At 36.1% G+C, this 25772-nt stretch overlaps 1 protein-coding gene across 1 annotated transcript in view; it reads right to left on the bottom strand.

The window, feature by feature from the left end:
* The window catches only part of LOC107729840 (plexin-B2-like), a 103205-nt gene that overhangs the window by 27768 nt on the left and 49665 nt on the right, over window positions 1–25772 (bottom strand). The window contains exon 2 of the mRNA XM_016540551.1: window positions 19166–19243. The gene's annotated coding sequence lies outside the window, so the exon portion shown is untranslated. The remainder of the gene's footprint in view (window positions 1–19165; window positions 19244–25772) is intronic.

Genomic DNA, 25772 nt, shown 5'->3' with positions numbered 1-25772 from the left:
AAAATAACAGAATTTACATTCTAAGGTGAACTATCCCATAAAGTGTGAAGCTATAGTGACTTTAAAAGTTAATTTAAGAACATTTTTTGAAGAACAAGTTTTTTGTTATTGGCAAACTTATGGTCCCAGAATGTCACAGAAACCTATGGACAGTGGAACACTCAGCACCGCCATGAACACATTAGCAAGCATCCTTAAAACCCTAGCAACCACAAAGCAACTTGCTAAAAACCACTTAGAACAGGGGTGTCAAACTCAATTCCTGGAGGGCCGGAGCCCTGCAGAGTTTTATTCCAACCCTGCTCCAACACACATTCCATGTAGTTTTCAAATAAGCCTGAAGGACTTGATTAGGTGGATCAGGTGTGTTTAATTCCCTCCAGGAATTGAGTTTGACAACCCTGACTTAGAACATCTTAGCAACACCCTGGCAACCACCCAAAACACCCTAGCATAAGATAGAGATTTAAACTATCCCAGACTCTTGGAAGATTTGCCTCTCACTTTGGCTCTGTCCCAAATGGCACATTCAAAGTGGACTTGCGTGGCCTTCATTGGCATGTGTCTGTGAAGTCAACAAGACTGTATGGTGTCACAATTATAGTTTAAAAGGGTACAACATATCATCTTAATCAAATGTATCAGACAGTGGCGAACAAGATATTCAAATGTGAGTTTATAATACACTCCATTACTTTGTCAATGACCTGAATTTTGCCTATGTATCAATGAAAATTAAATGAACAGCTTACATTTTAATTGCTTCTTCAGAGAAATCTAACATATGACTTCAAAAGACATGAAATATAGTTTACAGACTATTTTTATAAAACATTTATTGCAATTTAGTGTCATTTTGGAGCTCGGCAGCCCATACGGCCCATTCAATTTTACTTTGTGGATAATCAGGTCACGCTCAAAAAATAAATAAATAAAATAATTTGAGTTTTCTTCCATTAGCATCCTGACATTACCAATATTATAAAAGATATATGTATTATTTTTAAGTCCCATAAAATACCATTTTAACACAATTAAGATATTAATGTTAATATAATATATTAATGTTAATATAATCACTAGGGTTCATCAGACTGTGTGTGTGTGCGCGTGTGTGTAAAGTCATATTTTGTGAACAATCCAGCCAGGACATTCCTCAGCATGTCTCCTTTCTTGTTTCTTGAAATAAACCAAGCCATACGGCTTGAAATGACATGAGGGTTAGTAAATTATAATAGAATTTAAATATAAAACTTTAAATATACATCTCATATCCCTTTAAAGTGTTTTGTGTTTGACTGGAAAATGAAGGGGACTCGGGACAGAGATGCAGGACGGACAATTAAAGTGTTTACGACTGAGCAAAGCTGCACTGAGGCACTTACAGATTGAGGTTAATAGCAAGAATGCCCTTGTCTAACATGCGTATGTGTGTGTGTGAGGGATGAAGAGAGAGCGAAGGAGAGTGTGTTCACTACCCAGCTGGTCCCAATCAAGTGAGAGACGAGTGCAAAGGTTAAGGTAATTACTCTGGCTGGATATGAACTAGTTCAGGGCCCTGGTGGTCGCCAGGAGGATGAAGGGGACAAACAAACAGATAAAGAGCATCTCACCCTCTCCGCTAGACAGACTGTCTGTATTTGTGCTTTTATGAAGCTGCTGAATTTACCCTCTTCCTCATTAGCGTTCCTGAAACATCTCTATCACAATCTCTGCCTCTTGCTGTCTTTCCCTTTCGCGCTCCTGCTTTTTTGCGCTCAATCACTGGTGCTGCAGATAATCACTCCATTCTACAGCTGTCAGCCGCATAGAGAGAGAAAGAGTGAATTGGAGATGAAAGTGAGTGAAACACGTAGCCCAGGCTTTCATAAGCCAGGTTCGAGCACAGAATGCCCAAATGCAGTTTAGTTTCATAAATCTCCTCAAAAACTATTTTGATGCAATTTGTCAGCAACACATCAACTGCTGTTACACAGGCAGGGATCAAAGTGGAGCGTGCATGTTGCGCGAGCGTGACGTGCATGTTGGAAGATCTTAGAATTCAACGGAGCCATGAGGATAGAGAGTCTGTGTTATGCTAATGTAATCTAAACGACTCTTGTTAAGGACAGAGTTCATTAATGTCCTGGTATATCAGCCATCCCCATTAATCTCCAAAAACGACAGAGATATTTAGGAATTCATGCTGAATTCTAGACTTTGGAAATATTCCACTGACTAATTGAAAATAACCACTGGAATGGTGCTCGAGGTCACACATCTGACTTTAGTTAAGTGCAACTTTGGAGGAACAGCAAAGGTGCTGGGGGTCGACAGAAATAAATAAATAAATATATATAAATATATTAGCTGGGGTTTGCATGGGCCCTGTCTGAAATCGTGTAAATAGTACAAAAAAATAAATAAAACAAAGATAGAAATGAAACACACACAGGCAGTGGCGTGGAGCTGTGTCATCTCTCCCAGTGGCTCATGGAGAACAGCAGGCATGTTGATTAAATTTGACTGCTCATTGTGCCGTATCTATAATTCTCTCCACTTCAGTGCCTAAGAATACAGAGAGGATCCCCCGAGCCATTACCTCGAATATGCATGCGCACACACAAAGTTAAGGGATTGTCTTCGCACCTCCGTGTGCCTCGAGTTCGCCCAAATGAAACCTCGACGTGAATACGAATAGTTTACAATGTGCGCTGCTGTACTCAGCACCACTTTAAGTACTTTTATCTGGCAGGTCCGTGATAATATAACAAAATTGAATACTAAAGAACCGTTCGCTTCAGAGTGCCCTTGAAGTAATGCTAGGGTGGATGGTTCCCACTTAGCGCTAGCTGTGAGCGATTGTACGCGTGTGCTAAGATGTTAACAAAAGACTCAGAGAGAGAGACTGCTGGAAAGGAAGGGAGAGGGAGACAATTAGAGACAGAGGAAGCCAAGTACGACTCGGCACCACCACGACAAGGCCGTCTTTGTGTGCGTGTCCGCTGGTGGGATCGTGCCCCTGATGGGAGTGTAAAATAACACAGCGATCCACATTCCAGACTACTGGCCTGCAAACTTGGCTTCACTTACCAGCTAGAAGAGCAAAAACAAGCATTTAGATGGAGGAAGAGAAGCAAAATGAATGAACAGATGGGTGAATAAACAAATGAATTACTACATGGCAAAAAAGTACTTGGACGATCCTGGTTCTTTCTAATTAAAGGGAGAGTTAATCCAAAAATGATTTACTCACACTAATGTCATTTCAAACCAAAATGTACTTTGAAACAATTGAAAAATTGCTAGTAAATTTCACAAATAATTACAAAGAAATGGCAAATAACATGTCGAATTAAACATGAAATTAGGTGGAAAGATTGAAGTAGCATTTTTTATTAGAATAGATTTATTTACAACTTTGAATAAAGTACAATGTATAACTGTGGCGAACACACCAAAAAAAAAGTATTTTGAAAAATGAAACATTTCAGGGTTTTTTCACAAGTGATATTGTTCATATGGTTTTAAGTTGAGGGGCCAAACACTCTAGACAAGTCAACTTACAAAAATAAATAAATAAATAATAATAATAATAAACTTATTTTGAAATTAATTTGAAAACTCAACTGCAAAATATATATTTTTTTTTTACAGTAAATGTTGTTTTGTTCCCCACTGATTTTCACTGGACAAGAACAGCTGCAGTAAATAACAAACAAAACATTGCTGCAAATAAAAGAAAATTTATTTTACATAATATTTATACATGATAATAATAATAATAATTTGTTGAAAATTTTGATTGAATTATTGAAATGTACAATCTTTCTATACTGAAGAAAATGGTGTGTGTGTGTGTGTGTGTGTGTGTGTACACACACATATATATATATATATATGCCGCGATGCAGTAAATGTTTAGAATGTGATATTGTTCAACATATGATTTTTAACACAAGTTGAGATGCCAAATACTCTAGTTAAGTCAACTTATAAAGTAGTTGAGATGGTAAAAACTTAACATGTTAAGCTGAATGAAAAACATTCAGAACCTGCACATTGTATGAACAACTCTGGCACAACTAAACTTGAATGTTGAATTAACTTGAATGTTGTTTTGGTCCCCATTGACTTTCACTGGGAAAAAAACAGTTACAGGTGCATAAAGTCAAGCATACAGCAAACAATCTTCATAAACTAACACTGATAGTAGAATTATATGGTGTAATCTTGCAGTTAAGGAGTTAAAAGAGTGGAGGAAGAGTTTGTTGACTAGTTTAGGGGGCAAAGAGTTTTCTCGGAGGCGGTGAAGCAAGGAAAAGCTTCCTCCGTTATCTATCCCTCCTTCTCCATCCCTCTCTCTCTCTGTTTTCCCTCCAGCTATGGAGTTTACTGCAGAGATAACGTATCTTTTCCACTTGATAGGTTTCCTAATTGCTCTCACTTAAACACACAACCGGCAGCTCCATCCAGAACACATTGTATTAATAAATTACACTGGGGTTTAATTAGCCAAAACTCTAATGCCGCAGGCCAACACACACGCACACACACCTTATTAGGTGTGACTCCCAGAGTCTTTCCACAGAAAAGTCTCTCTTTTGCACAGGATTGTGGGTAAAAGTCAATAACTTTACCAGGGCTGACAGATTCAGCAGTCTTCAGAGAGATGAAGAAAGAGATAGAGAGAAAGAGAGAGAGAGAAAGTGATTATTACTGCTAAAGAGGGTTTTGGGGAGCAAATAATACAATAGAAATCTGTCAGAAAGATCACATGGGGTCAATTCAATTTGCCCAGAGCTGAATTTATCTGTAAAATCACTGACTAGTGATACGATGTCATACTGGGCAGGTCAACTAAGCAGTGGATATTTTGACATTATCGACATTGGTTGATAGTCTTTACTCAGTTGATTAAGAAAAGTAGTAGTTCCACCTGTGTCAGTCACGAAACCTGCCATCAGCCTTTTCGACGGATACTTAACTTTTTTTTTTAAACTACACAGAAAAAAAATTGTGTAGAAACAATTTTCACTCAGAAATTGCTAGTAAATTTCACAATTAACTACAAAGAAATGGCAAGCAACATGGAATTAAACATGACATTTTTAAGTAAAAAAACAACTCTAATAATCTTTTTCATTTGTAACTGTATTTACAACTTTGAAAAAACTTTGAATACAGTGTAATATTTTGTTAATTTGAAGTAAAATAAAGATAATATGTTTTAATTCAGCAATATTCATTGCATCTTATTTGCTATGATTACATGCATTTATCTAGCCTACAGGTTTTTTTTTAGGTAGGCTGATATACAGTAAAGCCTATATATATAATATTGCATAATTACAAAATATACAAAGCATTGCTGCAATAAAACAACATGTATTTTACATAATAGTTATACATGACAATAAGTAAAATTACTGATAACATATTTTTTTTAATATTGAAATATATTAATATTTCTATACTGCAAAAAACTACAACTAAAAGGAAAAATAAATCCAGTTAAATAAAAAAAAAAATACAAAAGTTATTTATTTTAGAAAGCAAATTCATGTTTCAGTTCTGTCATGCAAACCTTGTGTTTTAATTAAGACTTTATTTAGTACTTTTATTAAAAAAATTGTTTTAAGTTTTCCTCCTGGCTACTCCTCATGATATAGGTGGTTTCAGGTTTTCCTATCCTTGTGGGGACATCTGGGCCCCAGAATGTAATCAAAATCTGACCCACCCCCCACTACACTGTGGCCTACTTTACCCTGAACTGCATCACTTCAGATGATCAGGTGGACTCTGTGGATTATGGGGGATTAGCCCTCATAAATGGACCTTAGCCATCATATTCATAGTTCTTGTACTTGGACAGTAGAACATGCCACTACACTCATTACAGAGGGCTTAACAAGCCAACATAATTTACATCATGAATAAATTCCAATAACCACAGCCATTAATACTTCACATATCCTCTATGGCTAACCCACTGTATGACCCACTTAATGCCAAAGGGGCTTTATACAGGAAATCCTACTAATAAGAAGTATGGCAGTCAGTTCTCACTCTCTGGCACGCATCGCTGTTCCCAACTAAACCTTGATGCTCCAGTCTGATTGCACACCCCGAGCATTTTTAGTTCAAGAAGAACCATCTGCTTTCTATTGACTGCAATATATTACTATAAGTGAGGTGAGTGTTTACTGTTAGACAAGTGAGTGTCATGTAACAATGGAGAATCCATTGTAAATATGTCCAAATTAACCTCCCAAACAACAAGACTCAATAATAAGGATGATCTGCTGGCCTGGGGCCACCGTGATAAGGTTTTGAGACAGCTGATGGACCTGTTTCTGTCCATCTTACGCACAATGATCCTGCGCATGTGCTTTTTTATGACTTGCAAGCTTAAACATCTGGATTTCTATGATGTATTGAATGTGCCGTTGTGAATTATGCTGATTTAAATATGTCACCAAGTTAATGTATCTAGCTGGTTAATATAAATGAGGATTTGTTGAAATTGCAAGAATGACTTGTGATCGTCTTGGGAGCATCAGTTAGAAAGGGTTGAAAAATTATAAACAAATCAGTAATGTTCTGCAAGCGTATGCCATCGTTTTCCATCACTTACTCGGTGTAAAAAAGATAAACAAACATTTACAAGTTACATAACATTGAACATTTACATTGTTAGATTTATAATATATGTAATATACATTGCATTAGATAGCTAGATAGCTAGCTAGCTAGCTAGATAGATAGATAGATAGATAGATAGATAGATAGATGCATTTTTTTATAATTTAAAAATATAAATGTATCTACAAAATATATTTTTTAGATTTATAGATAATTTATCTATATTTATCTCTTTATCTCTTTTCTGACACATAAACATATGTTGTTGAAACAAAAATCTATTGACCCAACTAGGCTAGTACAAATAAGTAAATGATTGATTGATTGATTCATTGATTGATTGAAAAACTATCATTTGTCCTCACAGGAGTGTTGAAACATAAACATACATACGTCACAATGGGGTTTTTCTGTTGATTTCTCTTGTTTTTACATCAAACTAAATATATTTTCTATCGCCTACCCCTAAATTTAACTCTCACTGTACCCTTGTTGAATTTTTACATTATAATTAAAATATTTACTATGTTTATGAAGCTGTTTTCCTCATGGGACCACACAATGTAGTTGATTTCAGGTTATACTATCCTTGTGGGGATATTTGTTCCCCTCCATGTAGGAAAAAGCTGACCCTCAAACACCTTAATCAGTCAGCTCTACATACTCGGAGCGCTGATTCTGATTTTGAAGTGGCTCATAATTGGACCAGCAAAAACCACCCACGAGCACATCCACCACAGCATTATGGAAGAGCCTTTCCAAAGCCCCTTAAAAACAAGCGATGAGCATTCACTGAGAGTGTTTTTGGCCATGTATAAAACAAACAGCACATGATTGATGTTGAGCGGTATTAGGAAGATGTTTGCTGATTTATGGTCTTCTAAAAGGTGAACGTGCTACATTATGAATGCAGTACCAATTACAGCATTTAGATGCCAGCGCTGTGTTTTGAAAGACAATTTGTGTGTGTGTGTGTGTTGCAGTGCAGGCAATATTTTATCCAGCAGACAGTAGACAGACCAGAATTTTTCTTTCTGGTTTCTTATGCAATCCCCATATTTACTGCAGAAACACACTTTTTCTATCAGGGAGCTTTCTATTGACATCTTTTGCTTTTATATTGAGGAATTTTTCCCCCCTAAACCTCAAGCAACTCTCAGTTTTTTTTTTTGTTTTTTTTTACATTTCCTTAACCCTCACATTGGAGTAAAACATACTAACTTTGCACACATAGTGTATAACAACTTCCCAAAAATTTAATAATTTTTGCACTTTATTGGGCACTTTTTCTTTCCCCACCTTGTTTCGTCTGTTGTGTTTCCAGTCAAAAATGACCAATCTACAAAATAATGCTGATAAGTTTCTCATTAAGCAATTATTACCAAATATTGAATTCAATCTTTTTATTAACTTGTTTTCTTTCAGTTAGCACAGGACTTGTTTTTCTTTTTGAAACTGACTGATCATTGAACCTCAGTTTAGGACGCCATAAGTTGACGGTAGTCACCGACTTCCATAGTTTTTTTTTTCCATACTGTGGAAGTCAATGGCTACCGTCAGTTGTTTGGTTACCAACAGTTTTCAAAATATCTTCTTTTGTGCTCAACAGAAGAAAGAAACTCATATAGGTTTGAAACAACTTGAGGCTGAGTAAATTATGATAAAATTAAACTTAATGCCTTAAAGGGATAGTTCACGCACGCACGCACGCACACACGCACACACACACACACAATTCATTCCCAGAAACTCCTGAGGACCCATGCCACTGTTTCAAGATGCATATACACACACACGCTCTTTCAGGATGACACACACATTTCATCATCCAGAGAACACATTGCTCTTTCAATCTCCCAATGTGCCAATCTGTCCATCTTGCATTGAGTCTTCCAGACTATGTGTCTGTATCTTTTCTTTCGTGTGTCTCTCACTTTTATGCCTTCCAGTGTTCCTCTGGACTGTAAGAGGAACAACAAAAACTGAAATTAGAAAGGGCATTTTATTCGTTCATACTCATATAATCACCAGCAGGAGACTGTTTTTGTGGTAGCAGCAGGTCGATGAATGTGGCTTTAAGGGCTTTGTTCTGATTATTCAAGAGAAAGTCATTTATAGAAAAGTGGTTGTGTACGCAGTGACCGTTACGTGGGTGTTTTTGAGAATGTTTGGAATAGCGCGACCGATTTAGATGGAGAGTTTTTGAAGTTATCAGCTTGAAAAAAGATTGAGTGTTGCTTAGAAGTGCCAGAACTTTTTTCTTTTTTAATAACATTGTGGGGTTGAGTGGCCAGGGAGTCTAGGAATTAAAAAATACGCTCTTAATACATTCATTTTATACTTCAGCAAGATAAGCAGACACTTGTATGAGATGCAATTTCTTAATTTATGATTCCCGAGCATGAATGGTTTGGAGAAGAACCGGTTCAGTACTTGAAATCGCATCATATGACCCCTTTAAAGCTTTTTTTTTTTGATTCACCAGTGTTTCAATTTATTTTCTAAATAAGATTTAAATGTATTAACTTTTACTTTTTGATGTTTTTTTTATCTGCTTAAAAGTGAATGTTTAGCTGCCTGAGTGCTGCTATATTTGCTTAATTGCATATAAACACATCTAAATCAATTTATGATTCCATTAGTTTCCATGATGGAATTATATGTACAGACAGGACAAAAAAAGTTTGATTGTTCAGATTTCAAATTTTTGAGTAATTTTGACCCAGATAAGATAGAGATAATGAGAAAGAGCTAGTTTGAGAGTCATAATTGCCTACTTTATGGTCTAAACTCCCTGCTGCTGATCCTTACAACAGATATAAGAAAGCAGGGCATTTTCAAGCCGCCTGGAGCTCTGTACCGGCTGCGTGGGATTCTGTTCTGGATGCAATGCTCTGATAATTTCTTAATAGGCTGTTGAGAAACCAATTCAGCTTATGGGGAATAATGCAGAAACAACTTAGCAAAAAGAGAGGGAAAAGAGAGAGAGAGAGAGACATTTTGGAGACAGGTACAGAGACCCGTGAATCACTGCACCAGAGATTAGGGATTGATGACTGCAGTGAAGTTCAGACTGGTGCTGGTAGTGATCTCCATTAGTGTACAATTACTATAATCAGTATGTGTGCATATTGGTCTGCCTCCAAACACGCACGCACGCACACACAGCCCACAAGTTTCGATTGTGGAGAAATCTGGCCTGTGATCTCATCAGCAATGGAAACATATGCATGCAGAGTCTCCATCTGGCTTTGACCTGTGGGTTTATGTTATGATCTGTGCTTCGTATATGGAGCATTATAGAAATGAAAATTGAGTATGGATTCAATTTAATTAAAAGCATAACATGAACACACTAGACGCGTGATCACGGCCACACACAGAGCATAAAAGAATAAAAAAGAAAAAACTTGTAGACATTATATTACATTACATTACATTATATTATATTATATTATAGCCCATATACAACAATCTAAGTTAAAAGTTGAAGTGAAAAATTTATATTAATTTCAGAACTACTTTGATAAATATATATATATATATATATATATATACAGTATATATATGTATGTATAAAATAAATAAGTATAACATAACAATAATATATAATAAAAGAAAATAAAAAAATAAAGTAAATAAGTGCAAAATTAAACAAATATGTAAATAAATGAATAAAAAACATAAATAAATAAATAATTATAAATATAAGTAATTATATAAAGTAAACAAATAATTTTAAATAAACATGTAATTAAATTAATATACAAGTACAAAGTGGACAAGTATAATATAAATATAAATAATAAATTATTAAAAGCTTTCACTGTTTGACAAGCTTGACCACCTTTGACTATTACCTGTTTTTTTATTATTAATATATTATATTTTATATTTATAATTAATAAAATAAAATAAAATATAATATAATATAATGTGTTTACAAGTTTGGCATAGTTTTTTGGTTTTGTTTGGTTGTTTTGTTTTTGTTTTTTGCTTTGTTTGGTTTGGTTTGCATAAAGTTGTCTGGGCTAAGCTGTGGGTTAAATACCGACCTGTTTTGTATTTGTTTACATTTATTGTGCATTTAGCATTAAATGATTAAATTAGCATTATTAAATTAGCCACTATTTTAAATTATTTTTTGCTAGATTTGCCTGTTGAAAACTGTTTTGTGATCAAAATAACTCACTATGACAGTTCACATCTGCACAAAAACTTATGACTTAAATATCTACTCTAAGAAGAAACCAGTGTTACAACAAAGGGTTCATGAAATGCAACCCAAATTTAACCATATTCCAAAACACAGCTTTCACTATTTGCCTAGCTTGACCACCTTAGGCTGGTATGACCTGGTTTTTCCAGCATTTCCCTTTCACACACTTCTAAGCAGAAAGGAGGAAAATCAGCTTTAGCTTCCCAAGTGTGGATGAGTCAACGTGATTTAGACACCAAAACCAAGTAAAATTCCCCATGCCAGCTTTTCTCTTCAATAACATAACCACACACATCTCCAAAGAGCTGGCCAGAACCCACACGCCATATTAAATCATTAATAATATCTGCTGCATTTAGCTGTAACTGTAAAAGGCAAGTGGATATTTTCGTTTGAGCCATTGTGCGGCTTAAGCTGGTGTGAGTAGGCTAATCGCTAATGCTAGCTCATGTGATGAGGCAAGGAGAAAATCTCTAATCAGTATTACAATACACATTCTTTTCAAATTCCCCAAACGAATGGAAGGAATATAGTGTTCCATTCAAATCGGATATGCAATATTCCTATTTGATATCTACCACATAACATTCATTTGTACAACACATGGCAGATGCGTAAAGAAACAAAATGGTAATGCTAGCACTTGCACAGCGGGTGTACAATTATCAAAAAGGAAGATTCATTTAAAGGGGTCATATGATGCTTTTATCATATGATGATAAGATCGTTATTTTGTGTATTTGGTGAAACAGAATATGTTGACATGCTTTAATGTCCACAAGTTTCGATTGTGGAGAAATCTGGCCTGTGATCTCATCAGCAATGGAAACATATGCATGCAGAGTCTCCATCTGGCTTTGACCTGTGGGTTTATGTTATGATCTGTGCTTCGTATATGGAGCATTATAGAAATAAAAATTGAGTATGGATTCAATTTAATTAAAAGCATAACATGAACACACTAGATGCGTGATCACGGCCACACACAGAGCATAAAAGAATAAAAAAGAAAAAACTTGTAGACATTATATTACATTACATTACATTATATTATATTATAGCCCATATACAACAATCTAAGTTCAAAGTTGAAGTGAAAAATTTATATTAATTTCAGAACTACTTTGTATTTGCAGTTTCCCCTTTTGCTTTAATGACAGCTTGCAGTCAAGCACTCAGACATCTGTCAAAGCCCCGGAAATGATGACTAGCGGAATAACTGTACTTCCGTCGAATAAGCAAAAGGATCCGTCTTCCTCTGGTTCTGCTCTCATAACTTTTTTCTTTTAATATATCTGACAAAGTGCCCGAATTGCACTCTCGTTTCCAGGCTAAGAAAATCATTTCTAAAGAAACAATATATCATTCCAGAGAAAGTGAGACAGAATAAGAGAATGTACAGGAGAGATTTGTCCTCCCTTCTGCAGTTTTAACTTTGCATCCAGAGGAAAGAACGGAGGAGGTAAGATGCACGGCTGAGATAGCAGGAGGAAGAGGATGGTTGAAGAAGGAGAATCGATACTCTGAGCTGAAACTCCTCAGCGGGCGGCTTGGGACACGGCCAGTCTCACCGCATCTGACAGCTAATTGTTTCTCAGGAGCTTCCAGAAAGACATTGTCACAGTGAGGGAACACAACCGTATTATTATCAAAATACCAAGTGACATAGTGAAAGGTCAACAGAATCGTTATGTGTCATACCTGTCTGTGTCTGTCAAAGACAGAGGAAAAAGGGGAGATGGGGGGAGAACAAGCAGAGAAGCACTTGTCATAATGCCAAGACCTGATGTGACCAAGTCAGAAGAAAAAAAAACCCTCAACAAGGAGGGAAGAATTTTACAAGTCAATTAAAACCTCATTTGGAGGCCAAAGTCAGTGTCAAAACAGCCAACGGAGGTCTGCCGATTTCCTTTCAGAAGCTCGCTCTCACGACCTCTGACCTCAGTGCTCTATTTTATCGACCCAGTTGTAGACGGACAAGAGGCTGTTTACTTAGAGAAGTCATATGGTCTGTATGAATATCATACATTAGCAAAATCAGCAAAATAAGACATTTGTGAAATAAAATAAATGGTGCTCACCGGTGCAAAACTCACTCCTTTGATTCAAGGGTGTTGCTAAGTGGCTTTTAATGTGTTCTAAGTTATTTTTTTACACATTGCAATTATGTCATCTGCCGCTTTAAATGCTCAAGCCCTTTTCAGAATCTCAAATCAAGCAGATTCTGATTTGCTGTCAAGGTTTTTATCGTTCACCAGCTAGAAAGAGATTTTTCTAAAAATGATTCCAATGATATTGCTCCTCTGTGTCGTTATTATTATAGCGACACAACCCTGGACTTCCATATTCTCACAGAATTGAAGTGATTATTAAAACTTGGTGGTTATAGTTATCATCCTTAGTGTGAATGTGAAATTGCCATGGCCTCAAGTTAATATTTTTTCCCTGAATATGGCCTCAACATGCCATATATTTGAAGTATAACTCATGTCTGTAGCACAAAAAGTGCAGGATAAATTTCATATTGAAGTTTAATACTAAGGGTTTTGGGTGATGCTTGCTAAATAAACACCAATGTATAAAAAATGATCAAAATTTTAAATATGAGAGGATGAAAACTGGTATATTTGTCGTGGTAAATTCACTAGGATCAGAGATTACTAAGGTTGTCTTTGGTCCGCCACTGTGAATATGTTTTACCGAGCAAATGCTCAGACAGAAACCAGCTCTAATTCATTTACACGTTCATCCTCCTTCACTTATTCACCTCACTCTCTTTCGCTCTCCCTCCAATCTTTCTGTCAGCTCCTCTGGGTCAAATTACCCCTGCCAGGCATGACAAGATTTTGATGCTCTCCCTCCGTTTGGTGCCCTAAAAGCTTTAAATCGGCCTATGATGCAGGATCGACTTGAGAGTCAAATACAGGTCTGAAAAACTTCATGGAGGCTAAACTCAGATCAGAAACTAAAGCTTATTCCTGTCTGTCAGGATCTCAAGGAAATCAACTTCCCCTCCCTCTCAAGCACCAGCCAGAACCGGTAAAACGCTCCATCTCCTCTGCTGGCATGCCGTGTCATGGCCTCTCTGCTAGATCATGGATCGTGGAATAGATTACAGCAGTGCAGACTTCTGGGATAGATCACAACTATTACTGCTGAGAGAGCAAATATATCCATCAAACCAGAAACTCTCGCTCTGTTCCAAAACATGAAGAGCTGCCTACTGAGGCACCATTTTAAGGCATTGACTTGAAGGCTGTTCCAAAAGATAGAGATGTTAATTAAGATGCCTTCTAAGATACCTCGTTTTAGCCAAATTTCAAGGCAGCATCTTAAGTAGAGAAGGCAATACCAGAATGCACTGCAACAATCAAATTCAATTGGTGGACAGATTATGGTGAAATATTGACTATAAATAAACTTGTATTTCAATAAAACAGACAAGTACTGATAAAAACAGTTTAAAGTAATTATCAATTACATTTTGTACCTAATATTTGTGCATTATTAATTTTTATGCTTTGAATATCATGCTGTTAGTTTAGCAACATGCTAACATCTAAACAAGTCTCCTCTGAGGTGGCGCACGAGTTGCTGCCTATGAAGAGTGTTTAAAATCAGTCATGTATGAGGATCTATTAGGATGCTGTCTTGGAAGGTGTCTATGTAGATAATAAATCTGCTGACTAAGTTTACAAATGGAGCTTCTGAAAAGAGAGGAACATGCGTCTTTCCTGATACCATCTTGGTTTGGATCTATGACCGGGCTTTGGGTCTATTTCCTGAAAACTGCTATGTCCCCTCTGCTCTGGCTTCCCTCTCTCACAGATTATGAACTAGGGGGGAGGACAGGTGAGACCGCCCATAATTCTTCCACAGCAGAGGGTCGATAATTTCAGCAAGGGGCTATATATCTGACTCCATTGCTTATTATTACACAAGGGTCATAATTCTCCAGCTCTGGATGTATAAGACTGCAGAGTTTCACTTTATCAGAGTCATTTGGCTAAACTATGACTTCCAACAACGCAACTGAGCCTCTCTTGTAACATGTACATACTTACATGGCAAATGAGAAGATTTTGAGTAAATAAATATTTCTTAACCGTCATAAAACTGTACTTTGCATTGTTTGCAAATAAAAGTAAATGAAACAACAACAAAAAATTAATGTGTATAAATACAAATATCTGAAATAGAGAAATTTACAAGTACAAAGTGGACAAGTATAATATAAATATAAATAAATAATTAAAATTCAATAAATAAATATGTAAATAAAAAAACAAAGAAAGTAAATAAGTAAATTGCTAATTACAAATAAGTATAAACAGATAAAATAATATGTAATTAAACAAATAAGCATAAATAAATAAACACAAAGTAAATAAGTAAATGAGTAAACAAGTGTGTAAATAAATTAATAGAAATTAACTCAAAATAAGTTTGAAGTAAATAAGTACATAAATAAGCATAAATAAATAAACACAAACCAACTATTTGCATTTTTTCACCAAAAGGACATTTTGACTCACATCTTGAAAGTTAATTTTGAATCCTGCTCATACACATGCAAAGTACAGGAATGTATGGCACTGCTTCAAGCACAACACGCCAGTCACCACGTCTCCATCTCATCCTGTGTGTGTTTGTGTGAATCTGGGGTTTGAATCATTGGTAGTCTCCCAAGCACCTAAGTTAACTTAATGTAAATTTGTTATTACTTGCCCTCTGAGCTCCAAAATCTCTTCAGAAAGCAGACTTCTGCTCAAACAGAATTCCCTGACATTTAAACTCCAAGAGAGGCCCTAAAGACCTTTCATTCAACACAGCTGTTTGAATAAACCATTAAAACTAATAACGACAAGACCTACAGCAAGTAAGCATGTTCGACAGGAGGTGATGGTGGTTTGACCTCTCCGTAAAATGATGCGAGGCCTGGTGGCTGACAAAAAGTAATCACATGAAGACTCTGCACTTACACAGGCACAAAAACACGAATGTACACTAAAATCCACATGAATCTTTGAGACTCCAGAGGCACTTCATAAACAGACCTCATCCAAATCTAGAGGCAAATGGAGACTTGCTTGAAATAATCACTTGTTCTCTCTCATATGTCAGCAACTGTATTGATATTCAAAACGCACTGTTAGCTGTTAAACATTCATCAAGACGGGCCAGACGGAAGCTTCTTAGCCTGCAGTAGGGCATGGGCTATGTGATCTGGCTCACAAACAAACAAACTTTTTTTATGCTAATAGTCCTAGACTAGTTTTTTATGCTAATAGATTAGATTTTCAAACACTGAGCCTGATTCATAAAACATGAGCAGAACGAATTTCTGCATAAACTGCTCAAGACTTTTTGGCCCACTGAATTTTTTTGGTGAAATTGGACTAGGATAATGTTGTATATACAGAAACATCCTACTAAGGCTCCCAGAACACTTCCTCTGTCACCCATTGGTCGGTTCCGTGCCAAATTCATGCCATTAGTTGACTCAATGCTGAACAACCAGATATATAGACTTTAATGCATCTCAGAACAGATTGCAATCCATCTTGTAGGGCAAAGATTTAAACTTGGTCTTTTTATAATCAGATAGATCAGATAAAGTAAAATACACACAAGTTTAGGAAAATAAATTAATACCTTTTTTCAGCAAAGACACAATAAATTGAAAAAAAAATGTGACAGAGACATTTATAAAGCTGCAAAAAATCCTTTTCAAATTAAAATTTCTGTTCATCAAAAAAATTCAGAAAAATGTATTAGTTTCCACAAAATATTAAGCAGTACAACGGTTTTCATCATTGATAATGACATGTTTATACAGCAACCAATCAGCATATTACAATGAATTCCGAAGAATCATGTGACACTGAAGTAATATTTCAATAATGGCTGCTGAAAATTCAGCTTTGCAATCACAGGAATAAATGGCATTTAAAAAAATATTGAAATAGAAAATGGTTAATTTAAATTGCAGTAATATTTTACAGTATTACTGTTTTTACTGTATTTCATGTAAATGTGTGTGTAAATATAATAATGTCTGTTGAGGGGGGGGAGAGAGAGAGAGAGAGAGAGAGAGAACGTTGTGTGGTAGTTCATAAGGAAACATCAACATAATTAAAAACATCAAACTGTAATATATAATGTGTCACAAACATGCAGAGAGTTTGCACAAAGAAACAGAGTATGACAGAGTAAGAGAGAACCTTATAAAACATAGGACATTTTAATATATTATATTATATAAATTATTAAAAGCTTTCACTGTTTGACATTTTACAGTATTACTGTTTTTACTGTATTTTTGATTAAATAAATGCAGCCTTGGTGAACAAGAGACTTCTTTCAAAAACATTAAAAAAAAAAACTTTTTCAGCTACTACTAAAAAACTTCTGATTCAGCTACTTTTGATTCATTTCAGTCACATCAATACTACTGACAGTAAAAAATGATTTTACACCTTAGGAAATGGCCTGAAGCGATGAGATTGTCTCTCTGCAGGTGAAAGCTTAGCTGGTGAACATGCTTTACTGTAACTTTTAAGTAGTGCAATAGACAGAATTTACACACATTATCACACACTTCCTGGGTGAAACAAAGACCTACTGAGAAACAAACGCGTACACAAACTTATTATCATAGTGACGTGACTGACAGGAGCTATTAATCATTGTCAGCGACTGAGGCAAAATCTGCATTGAGGCTTTATGGAAAATGGTTTGCGATAGCAGAGCAACATTTACCAAGGTCTAGCTCTCTCTTCATGTATGTGAAGCTAATACTTTCTTTCTGTAATAGGAGCTTAGTGTCCATCGTTGCTGTTTAATAACCAGCAAAAAGAAAAACTAGGAGTCGGGATCTCATAGCAAAATCAAGAGCAGCTCGTAATCTGCCTTGCAATCAGAATTTCCTTGCTGCCTCATGAAAAAAAGCAGACTGCCTCAGGCTTCAATATAAATGCAATAAGGTAAGGGTGGAAAGACAGAGTGTGTTTAGAGTATTGAAAGTGCCTGCGTTTTTTTCTGTGGTTGGAGGGTCTGGTTTCATGTTTCATTGACCTTCTTTGTATAAAAAGCATGGATCCAATCCTTTACTGAAGGACAACAGAGACCGTTACAGCCAATAGCAGACGTGAGTCAACAGCAGAAGATCAGGGAGTGGCTAGAGAACCCTTTAAGACAATCTCGTGAGAAATTACCGCTCTCAGGCGCCTTCTCTACCACTTAGATTCTCTGATTGTTAGGTAGAGAAAGGAAAAGCAATTTATCCTATTAAATTACTTCCTTTTTTTCCACTGCACCTCAAGAGGAATGTGGAAATCTACATTTTCATAATCAAATTGTTGGTGATTTTTCTGAACAATTACTTGACAAGCCCTATATAATTAAACCATGATGAGGTCAGGCGCATTTATTTTCATGTGCATAGAATGCATTATTTCAAAAACAGAGCAAATGATGAGATAAGTTAACAATAATAACTGATAAATTATATCAAAATTCTATACTATTTTGTTTATCTACACTACCGTTCAAAATTTGGGGTCTGTAAAATACTGTGATATAAATTTTTGGTCATACCGCCCAGCACTAACACACATACATATATGGAAAACATGACATATTTTTTTAAGATTCTTTGATGCACAGAAAATTGAAAAAATAACATTATAACATTATATGTCTTTGTTACTTTTGATCAATTTAATGCATAAGTATTCAAATTAGCGGGTCACATATGTAAAAAAAAGAAAGAAAAAAAAAACCTTATGGTACCTATATATTATGCCTCCCAACCATTTTTAACTTGACAAAGCATCTTAAAAACACAGTTCTAAAGGCACGAGATGAGACACAAAAGCCAAAGACAACTATCAGAATGTGTATGCAATTTTTTAAAATAAACATACTATAATACTTTATTGCACAAAACAGTGTGACTGTGTGTCCTCACATTTCTCACAGCAGGCGATTTAGAGCCAAAAAAAAAACGGTCTTGAAATTCATTCCTGTAGGTGGTGAATGTGTTAAAGTGCTGTTTGGATGGATGCAGCAGTGATGCTTTAAAGAGCGATGCTTTAAACTTCACTGTAAGAGTTGACAGTCTAACAGTACACTTAAGAGCATCACGCTGTCCGCATGTCAAAACCCTTTCTGAAAAGTTGTGAAATCTTGGTATTTATCCCTTTAAAAGCACAAAATAGTAAAGCGAAGACAGAAATTAGAAGCAAAATTTAGATTAACTAGCCCATCCCCACTCCTTACTGCCAAACACAGTCTTACATCTCCTTACTCGACACTTACTTTTGACTTTCCCCCTCTCTCTGCCCTCCTCCTCCTCTTTTGTTTCCTCTGATCCTCTTAAGTGCTGCTGCAGAAACACTACAAGAAAGAAAGAAAGAAAAAACAAAGGTCATTATTACAATGAAATGGACGGAGAATCACACACACAAAAACGACAATGAGCACATTTCCAATTCTGTGCCAGGCACTCAGATGAGGCTAGAGTCAATTATGCCTCGGCTTAGCCTATTCTGCAACCCGATTCAATTATTTAAATGCTAAATTTGCAATGAAACCTATGAGAGAATTAAAAAGGCATAATTTGGACCACAACTGATTGTGGGTTATTGCTTTAAACCACTGAATATTGACAATAAATGAACACAGTCAAGTACTGGGTGTGTTGTCAATGAGTGAGCAATACTGGAGGAACGATGACGGCTTGTCTGCGTTGCTTTTAATATCTGTGACTGTGTGTATATATGGGTTAAATCACATGCACAAGGAATTTTGATTGGACATGGCCTATTTTTTCTAACAGTGGGTGTTGGAAACAGGAAAGAACAACAAAGAAGCCTTCAGACACAGGCTGGATCAGGGCTATGCCAAAGTTAGTCTAAATAAAGCTCACAGTGTAACCGATATGGGGTAGAATTAAGAATGTCAAAAGTGCTGGAACCAAGTCGATACTAAAAGAAGAATTATCAGACTCAATTTGGTACCAGACTCTTTGTGGTCAAGCCATCTGTGAGGAAAAAATTGGTGTGTGGCTGTTACGAAAATTACAGTAATCTACAGCAAGAGCAGAACGGCCTGACTTAACCCAGAGAGAATGCGGTTTATAGATGAACAACATGATGAGGGTAAATGACAGACATGTTTCATTAGTGCTAACGTCACAGATGAAGAGTCCATGAAGAGCCTTAAACACACTTACACACTCCGTCCCTCCCTCCATGCATCAGCGGAAAAGCATTTATCCGTGTCTACAGACTCACACACCTGTCTCTCTTCTCTCAGAGCGATCATTGCCTTAATAAGATGAGCTCACATATGGCAACTCCTCTGAATCTGTGACAAATATCTGAATCAAATACTACCATAATGCATACGGTGTTGCCTAATATTCTTTTTATATTTATTCATTTATTTATTTATGCATTTATTTATTAATCACTAGACAATAATCCATGATAAATATGTTAGTGCCATCCATTATAACATCTTGAAAACAAAAATTACTTTGCCATTGTGGAAATATATATTAAAAAAAATTATTATTATTTTTTGTGATTTTTTTATTATTAATGGAAATAAGACAAGAAGCAAACAAAAATGCTTATATACACAATGTGATTTCCAAATATTTTGTTCTGATAAACAAATACAATAGAACAAAGAAAATAAAACAATAGTAATAACGATATAACAATGATGATAATATTATATAATTATATACTTTATATATATATACCCATAAAACACCCATAAATGAAAATACTGTCATCATTTTCTCACTCACAATTTTATTTATTTTTTAAAGGTCCTATATTGTCAAAACTGAAATTTCCTGGCTTTTTTCATGATAACTGAGGTCTAGTTAACCTAGCTAACCTAGCTAGCTAACCACGAAACCAGATAGGCCGACCTGTAACGTTACACTTATATTAATTAGACAGACCAAAATCTACCTGTTCTCAGCAGAGCTCCTGAGAAATGAGCTGTAAAAATATATTGAGATGGTTTTTGGTACTTATACGGCAAATATATATTCTTAAGGCCATCAAAACCTAAAATAAAACTCCAGAAAGGTGTAAAATATGGGACCTTTAAATGTTGGTAACCAAACAGTTGACTTCCAGAGTACGGAAAAAAAATACTATGGAAGTCAATGGCTACCATCAGCTGTTTGGTTACCAACATTCTTCAAATGATCTTCTATTGCGTTTCACTCATGAGGGTGAGCAAATGATGAGAGAATTTTCATTTTTGTGTGAACTATCCCTTTAATATTTATATTATTTAAATGAACTAGAACATCCACTCATTCTGTAAACTCAGTAAATTCACATATTAGTTTGCTATTCTGAATATAATCTGTCTTCCAACATCATCCCATCAGAATCTGTGCATGTCCATTCATTCTGATGTCTTTCACATATGCCGAGGTTGCCCTGGGCTATTTGATGATTTCAGAGGCTCGGTGTCGAGGGTCAAAGGGATTTGGGTGTGGGCAGAGAGGTGGGCTTGAAACGTTAAGCTCTAGCTATTTCACTGCTGCCCCAATGTATGTTCTCATTCAGTGTGTTTCAGTGCGTGTATGTTGCCAGTCACCGTAAGTTTGGGCTCCTTAGTGGACTCACCAATGAGAAGCAGATGTGTGTAGTCATGTTTCTGAATTCTGATCTCTTTCTGTCGCTTTCCTCCTCAATCACACACCCACATACATGCACATACAGGTTCATAGCCAAAAGGCAAGTCATTCTCTTTTACTCCAGCCAGTCTGCATGATCTGATCCAAGCATGCACACAAAACACAAAAACTTATCAACAAACTGCACAATGTCCATAAAGGGGTATTCCATAAACTTAGCGTTGAAGCATTTAGGAGCCAGCGAGCCAGAAAAAAAGCCTCTGTGAGGAACAAAGGCTGTCCGTAATCAGAGCTTTTAGGCGTAAGTTGTCCAAAACATTCAGAATTTTGTTCAAAACTTGTGAGGCGTGACGTGCCAGAACCCGAACATTTCTAAAAATATTTTCCCAAAGAAAGCGGAGGGCTGTTTCAGTAATCTGTCCCGCAGCTAGAGTCGGTCCGCTCCTGGCGCACAACACAACGCTGTTCCAACACAGTGAAAAACCCACCAAAAAACTGGCAAAAACTTCAAAACCTGCAGTTACCACTCATTAAACACACACACCGCAACCGCACAGCGCTGATCGACAGATGAAAGAAACGTCAGGGTCGAAAGTTAAAAATGCAGATCCTTTGCTGGCATTCCCTCATTCAAGCATCAATCCATCCAGAACTAGAGGGAGGAGGGTGACTTGTGCTGAATGAGGGTGAGCATGATGTGATGTTGGGAAAGATCTTTAGCCAGGATGGGCTCGGATACTCGGCTGGGAAAGTTTACGGCTGGAAGTAATGAAGAACCCATACACACATACAAAGAGGCAAAACACACTGTCTGGAAGCAACCACTGAACCACAAGATGACCTTTATGATCAAGAACACACACGCACACAGACGTAGTCTGCAAACAATTGTAGACCACCAAACGCTCTTTATAAGCACACATATGCATAAAAACACACAACACAGATTTAAGGTTGACTCTGGAAACACTGATGGAACCACCACCATCTGTGATCTCACAAACACAAACACACACACATACACACACACAATGATTTGACAGAGAGGTGGGTGTGAGTGAGGACAAAATGGACAGGACAGCAGGAGGTAATGTTACAACTGACACCATCAACAATTACCACAATACTGCCAAACGCGAAACTCCAGTGTGATTGAGCTTAAGACCCTCACATTCAGGGCATTCCAGAGATTCTTCCAAACAGGACTTTGACCTATTCTGAGTGAACTCTGACCTTTCAGAGTATACAGTTACCGCTTTTCTATTTTTTTTAAACACCCAAAATGATTTAATTCAGTATCTTTCTGAGGTGGCTTTCATTTCACTTGCAAATAGATAGAAAATTATTTATTTTTATTCATTTCTTTATTGATTTATTTATTAAGTAAATGCAGTAAATGTGTATATATAATTTACGTTTATTAAATAACATATTTCTTCAATATATAAATTATTAAATATTAAATATAATAAATAAGATAAGATAAATAAGATAAATCAATTTATGCATACATTTTAGATCAACAGGGAAAATAAAAGTGGCTGTAGTAACTGCACAGTGTCAAAAACAGACGAGTGTGTGTCCATTAACTGAATGTGCATCACATTGAGCTATTCCAGCACTGCTTGATTATAATAGAGGCAATCTAGTTTGGTTTTGAATTGAGTTGCTGTTTCAAAAACTACATAGTGAGAACATTATCGATAATAGTTCCTGGGTCAAGAGGGTGCAGAGACAAATTTTACAGTCTAGAGTCACATTTTCTTCTGTGGAAATTCACAGAATGGGTTGATTGTGCATCGACACTTGCATCAGAACCTGCACTGTGTTGGTGAAAAACATGTAAGCATTAGTGGTTCAACGGATCACAAATCTCCCGTTTCGGATCACATTACGGGTTTTTGACCCACAGATCGGATCATTTTTCGGATCAGCAAGAAAAGAAAAATATTTCAATTTAACTTACTTTCCATTTATTACTTAAAGCAAAGTACTTATTTGATACCACAGTAAATACTACTAGATTAACTAGGAAAGTTTAAACATGATTAAAGCGACAAGAGAACAGGCAGTAAAAATAAGAACAAATACACAAATTACAAGCATAGATAAATACAACAGAATATGTTACAAATACGAATACGAAATACAAATACAAATAAGGTTGGTAGTATTCAAATACAGAAATGTAATTATTAGGGAAAATAACACTGCATAGTGTTCACTGTATAAATTAAATATAGATTTTTATTACAGCTGTTTTGCTGTTTGATGATCATCAATGACAGCAGCAGTATTTATAGGCCGCTGTCCCTTTAAGACCTGATGCACGGATCCGATATAATGATACACATCACATCCGATTTATTTCTTTCTTCTTTCTCTCAGCTGTTTTCATTCACTTGAGACATAACTGACTGCGTTTACCTGAATGATTGTCGAGATGGGTATTTTGTCATAATTTTATGTGTATGTGTCTGTTCAGAGGATTCAGAAGAGGATTCAGTTCGGTGTTCGCGCGGCGTCTATAACGCGTGTGCGTGCTTCATGTGTGTGCGGCTGTGCGCGTAGAGAACAGCGCACGAGTAACGAATCGAGTTCCCTTTCACCTTTTCTCTCTGGAATTGTTTACAATTTGCTTGCTTGAGTAAATACGAACAAATGATAAACTTATACTCTATTATGGTTAAAATTTGCAATTAATCCGCTGATCACATGCTTGCCGAACCATGGGGCTTGGTCCGTACGGATCACGGATCAACTACGATCCGTTTAACCACTAGGAAGCATCATACAAGATTAAAACCAATTCCTTCTTCAAAACACAATCTCAATCTCCCTCACATCTGACAGTGTAGGAACGCAGAGGTCCATGAAACAAAAACCAGCCTCACATACAATCACAGAGCTCCATGTTTCCTGTCTCGACTAGCCGCTCCATATCTGGGGCTTATGGCTCCCAGGCACTGAAACCCTAAGCCACAAACACACACACACACAGTGATAAATGCGATCTTAACTGCAGCAAGACTTCATGAAGCTACTGCATGGTTCAGAGACTATGTTTTTACAGGTGGGTGTGTGTGAAAACGTGATAACAGTGAGCGTGAGCACACACACACCATCACACCTGTTGACCTGTGAGGACACGACAGAGCATGTAACAGCCGACGGCTAGCAATGTATCATTTTGCACTTTGGTCTTGTTTTCCAGTAAGTAAACATCCTGCACATTTTCAAAACAAGATAACTTGTAATAAACATTATTAAGGCTTTTTTGAAAGAAATGAATACATACATTCAGCAAAGATGCATTAAAATGATGAAAAGTGACATTTATGATGTTAAAAAAGATTTCTATTTCAAATAAATGATGTTCTTTTGAACTTCTAATTCATCAGAATAAAATCAGAAAAAAACATTTATGCAATAAAAAGAAATCATGAAATCAGCAAATTAGAATGATTTCTGAAGGATCATGTGACTGGAATAATGACACAGAAAATGTAGCTTTGTCATCACAGGAATGAATTACATTTTAAAATATATATTAAAATAGAAAACATTTTAAATTGCAATAATATTTCAAAATATTACTGTTTGATCAAATAAATGCAGCCTTGTTGAGCATAAGAGGCTTCTTTTTTTTCATTCTTAACAATACCATACTTTTGAGTGTTAGTATAATCAGTTTTAAATAAAAAAATAATAAAATGTTACATCATATAATATAAATGATTTTTAAATACTACATATTTAGAAATTATTATTTTTATATATTTAGTTATTTTTTGCATAATTTTTATTTTACTTTATTTTTTATTAATACTTTATTTTAGCATACCAGTAAGAGCCTATTACTGGAAGGAATGGTCTGATGTTTATTCTCTGAAATGAACAGACCATAAAACAACATTCTACTGACTGAGCAACCCCCTGACACAAACATCAATAATAAGCACTGTTGATCCATGGAGTGTGGTTTGTGTATGTGAATATGTAAGGGCACAACTCCCATGGCAAAAAAGTAAACCAGTGGCATATGGGAACTGGGGCATTAAAGACTCATATCAAGACATGCCATCTTAGACTAAAAGAGCGGGAGATGGAAAAAAAGAAGACAGAGACAGACAGACTGGGTCTGGCTCCAATGATGCCCGCTTTCTCACACACCCACTGTAAAGCTCGAGGCTGGAAAGAGCTGGCAGCATCGCTCGGGAACCTGCTCCCATGGCAACAACAACCCAGAACCTA

The sequence above is a fragment of the Sinocyclocheilus rhinocerous genome, unplaced genomic scaffold, assembly GCF_001515625.1.
Source record: "Sinocyclocheilus rhinocerous isolate Xijiao unplaced genomic scaffold, SAMN03320098_v1.1 scaffold848, whole genome shotgun sequence".
Taxonomy (NCBI): domain Eukaryota; kingdom Metazoa; phylum Chordata; class Actinopteri; order Cypriniformes; family Cyprinidae; genus Sinocyclocheilus; species Sinocyclocheilus rhinocerous.
This window is presented reverse-complemented; position numbering and strand designations above follow the sequence as displayed.